Genomic DNA, 4,852 nt, shown 5'->3' on the forward strand with positions numbered 1-4,852 from the left:
GGTGCCCCTGCCCCGGGCCCGTACGGCCGCGATGGTGATGTACGGCCGGCGGCGGCGGCGGTGCCACGGTAACGGAGAGGGGCAGCGAGGAGCGGGTACGGCCCGCGGCCGCCAGGTGACGCTGCCGGGTAACGGCAGCGGGTGCGGGGACCCGCCGCGCGGAGCGGCACCAGGGGGCGCCCGCGGGCCCCGCGCGGCGGCGGCGGGGCAAGATGGCGGCGGCCGGCCCCGAGCAGGTCCGTACGCGGCGGGACACGGGCACGGGAGGGCGGCGGCGCCGTCCCCGCCGGGGTCAGGGGGGACCGGGCCCGCGGTGAGTGGGCGGGACCCGCTCGGCTGGGGAGGGGAGAGGCGGCCCGAGGCTGCTGTCCGGGCGGGGCGGGGCGGGGCGGCCCGCAGCGGCGCCGTGCTGCCCGAGGCGTGGGTGTGCCACAGACGGCAATGGTGCGTGCCCGGCACTGCACTGAGGCGCAGGGTTCTGGCCGGGGCGGGAGGCGGCGGGTGCCCCGGGGCCCGCAGGTCGTGTGTGCTCTGCAGGGCCACACGGGGCCCGAACATCTCCATAAACTTGTCAGGTCAAGCACCTTTCTCAGTACTATCTCTTAGCTCTTCAGCAGCAGAAGAAAACACGGTGTTGCTACTTCAGCGTAGACGTGCAAGTGCAGTCACTTAAGTGTAGTTTTAGGATTCAAGTGAACAAACTTAATTCCGTCCAAAAGATCAAGCTTCTTCTTTGAACATGTGAATCCCTAAATAACAAACCGTTCCGTTTTGGACAGCTACAAAAATACATTAAAGATTTATTTTCACTACGAATATGTACAAGAGTTTCCTCTATTAATTTGTTACATTGAGAGGAAATCCCTTACAATGTCATAACTTCAGATTATTACACGAAAGCCACTCCGGCCAAGTTCCCCATGCCAGGTGTGAAGCCTCACAGTATCTTTCTCGATGCTGCATGCAAGCAACAGGAGTTGAATGCAAACCCTGTACTGTCAAACTAATTTAAAAACTGTATCCACCATGCTCTTCTTGAATAGTCACTGAGAGTCTATCACATATGAGCACGGAGGGAACTAAAATCCTGTGTACTGGCAGATGACGTGCAGGATTATGTCCTGTATCATCTCTGAGAGGTAAAAACTTGATGAATTTCTTGGTAGCTGGTTTTAGGTTTTTAACTGTAACAATATAATTAATAATTCCCATCTGCCATGATAAATATTAAAGTCATATATTGTCTGAAAGTATCTGGATTTTAAATTTAGTCATTATGTTAGCAGAGGTTGCTGTGGTTCTAAGTGTGTATTCTGACAGCAGGGTGGCAGACGGAAAAATTATTCTCAACATAATATCCAGTATATTCCACTAGTCAGTTTACATTGTTTGCATACATATGTGTGTGTCATTGTAGCTAATTTACGTGCCTTTTGAAGCTAACCCATGCCCTGTGTTACAGCAAAGCTCTAACGGCCCGGTGAAGAAGTCTATGCGAGAGAAGGCTGTGGAACGCAGGAACGTTAATAAGGAGCACAACAGCAACTTCAAAGCAGGATACATTCCAATTGATGAAGACCGTCTCCATAAGACAGGGTTACGTGCAGGAAAGGCAACTTGGCCATATGTGTGATTGTTGTTCTTTTTATTTTGGCCGTCATCAATCTGATTGTGAGTATAATAGCTATAGCGTAAGTAACATTAGGTCGTGTTTCATTCTGACAGTTCACTAAAAAAAATAAAACTTCCAGGATGGCCAAGGACTTATAATGTACTGAAGGAGATTCCCACTTTTCTCCTTTCTTTTTAGTTCTTTTGTAGTCTGAGCAAGATTAGATGGAAGAATGGTGTCAATTCAGGCATGGTTATTTCGGTTCTCATGGTCACCCCATGAGAAGTGTTACTAGTACATATGAATTCAGGATATATGGCATATAAAATATGGTTATATTTTACATTACAGAGCTGTATGTGAACATTTAGAATTAACTAGGTACTGCACTTTAAAACTTCATTGTTCTAATAACCACATTTTTATTGCTTGGTCAATGAGAAATAATAAATTATTTTTTGTAATTGCACATCCATCTCTGAGGATGCATTCTTGCAGTTCAACGTTAAGTATATACCAAGCTGAACTGTTCAGGAAATCTGTTTAGTCAGTGGTTACCCTTAAACAAAAGAAAGATGTAACTGTGGATGCAATTTAACATTTTATATATATAGAAATAATTTTAGCTACTGTTTCTAATAAGTCTAAAAATAATTCTAAATGCTTTTCATAATTAAATGTGTTATGATGTTTTCAATAGGAACAGACTACAGTAAACTCATACTTAAACCTCACTTAAACATTGATATTAATAATTGTTCAAATAAAACATCTAATTAATACAATAATTGTGGTAGGAAGATCCGAACAATCAACATGATGATTGAAAATGTGTTTCTCTTTCAGATTACCCTGGTTATCTGGGCAGTGGTAAGAATTGGTCCCAATGGTTGTGACAGTATGGAATTCCATGAGAGTGGCTTACTGCGGTTTAAGCAAGTGTCTGACATGGGTGTTATACATCCCTTATATAAAAGCACTGTAGGAGGGAGACGGAATGAAGACTTGGTGATCACTGGGAATAATCAGCCTGTAAGTTATAACATGAATTGAAAGTTTGTGAGCAACACTAGAGAATTACACTCACATTGCTAATTTGAAACATCATTAAGTTCATGACTTTGTTTCTGAAGATTGTATTTCAGCAAGGAACAACCAAGCTTAGCGTGGAAAAAGACAAAACTTCTATTACCAGCGATATTGGCATGGAATTTGTTGACCCACGAACAAACCCATGAATTTCATCTGCCAAATGGAGTTAAAATATTGAATGTACAAAAGGCCTCTACAGAGAGGGTATGTCTCTTATCTTTTGTAAGTAATAAGAATATAGCCCATTGTTTGTTTGTGTAAAAGTAGAGTTGGGTTAGTGGTTTTATAGAGGGTTGAGTGTGCCTTTGGAAACACTGAGCAATCGTGTTGCAGAAAAACCACTCACAACTATGAATACACAGGAGGAACAGGTTAAGTGAAAATGAGGGGTAAATTTACATCATCTGTCTTAACAGGAAGCCTGTATTTGGTACAAGTGTTAGCTGTGTATCTCATAAAATTGTCATATAAATTTGTTTTTTTTAATACAAGAAAAATTAATTTCACATACCTTCCAAAATTCACTGATCTTGTTTTGAAACTGAACGTGGGAAATAACAAATATGCAGAAGCTAATGGCAGAAGGGCAAAAAGTACATTCAAGGTTTTTATTACATTGCACAGCACTACTCTTAAGGTAATTAAAGTTACTCAGACAAATGCAAGTAGCACATTTTCATTAAGGTGTAATACAGCTTTTTTGGTTATGTTCTTAGATTACCAGCAATGCAACCAGCGATCTAAACATAAAGGTTGATGGTCGTGCCATTGTCCGGGGAAATGAAGGTGTTTTCATCACAGGCAAGACAATTGAGTTTCGAATGGGTGGAAACATGGAACTTAAAGCAGTAAGTATTTCAAATTAAAGCAATTCTTCTAACAGCTTAGTTTCAAATCTAGGCTGATAGTAAACTGATGTAGCTTTATGTCATTTCAAATTTTATAAAATTACTCATGCACAGAAGTCATTTGGATTTAAATAGATGGTTTATTACTTTGCAGTTAAGTAGTGGTTGAATAGTTCCAGGTAATATTGATTTACCACTATTAAGACACCAAAAACCTACAACGCAGTTAAAGCTAATATATTGGCCTCTGTACTGGCATGAATACCAAAGGAAGTTAATCTCCTCTGAAAGCTTAACCAGGGATGGCAATGTTTGCCAGAAGAGCAGAGCATATAGTTTGGAGCATTCTGTGCTGCTGCTCTAAGATTCACTGGCATTTCTTTAAGATTTTTGGAGATTAAGATGGTAGTATATATAGAACGATGGAAAAAAAGGATAAAAATAAAGGTATATGCACTTTCAAATGTGAATGAATTTCATGCATGAATTCAAACACTCTTTCCTGTTTCATGTCCATATTTTATATTTACTGCATTTGCTAATAAGAATGTAAAGTGGAAAGTCACCCTACTGCTGTCTTTCTCAATATCAATACACCACTGAAATAGCAAAGTACATTGCTGTATATAGTCAAGAAATCCACAGGCATTGCTGTAATTGTTATTAAAAAATTAAACATTTGCATACATACCTTTTTTTTACTGTTGATTCTACAGCCATCCTAGACGTGTTATTTATCCATTAAACCAGCTTGTCCTTCTCAAAAACAATATGCCTTATTTACATTAGAAGTTGTAATTCTACAACTTCTTTTTTTTTTTTCCTGTCTCCTTACTAGGAAAACAGCATCATCCTGAACGGAACTGTGATGGTCAGCCCGTCACGACTGCCAAGTTCTTCTCACGGGGAACAGTTCAATAACGGCAACTGGCTGCGCTTCAAGCTGTGCATGTGTGCGGACGGGACGCTGTTCAAGGTTCAGGTGACAGGGCACAACGTGGGCTGCCAGACCTCTGTCAACCCCTGTGGAGCCACGCACTGAAAGAAACTGCTGCAGGGACAGGTCTCCTCCGTGTTTACACATATTTGTATGAAGTAATTGCATGCCTTCAAGGGTTTCTTCTTTTGCAGCAGTTTATGCTAACATTTCTTACACTGTATTTTTAAGGAAAGGCTGTTACAGTCAGCAGTATTAGGTCATCATCCTGTTAGCTGCAGTACTGGCACTGAATCTATAAGCTTTCAGTGTACGTGCATACTGAAGTACCTTCTCGAATTGGGATCAGTAGAATATATGTAA

At 41.7% G+C, this 4,852-nt stretch overlaps 1 pseudogene across 1 annotated transcript; it reads left to right on the plus strand.

The window, feature by feature from the left end:
• Positions 1 to 203: 203 nt before the first annotated feature.
• On the plus strand, positions 204 to 4,609 carry LOC310923399 (beta-sarcoglycan-like; annotated as a pseudogene). The gene is made up of 6 exons: positions 204 to 236; positions 1,463 to 1,671; positions 2,459 to 2,644; positions 2,746 to 2,908; positions 3,421 to 3,552; positions 4,391 to 4,609. The product of its transcript is annotated as a beta-sarcoglycan-like (transcript).
• Positions 4,610 to 4,852: the final 243 nt, after the last annotated feature.

The sequence above is a fragment of the Zosterops lateralis genome (assembly GCF_965231275.1).
Source record: "Zosterops lateralis genome assembly, contig: HAP1_HAP1_SCAFFOLD_51, whole genome shotgun sequence".
In the NCBI taxonomy this organism is placed as follows: Eukaryota; Metazoa; Chordata; class Aves; order Passeriformes; family Zosteropidae; genus Zosterops; species Zosterops lateralis.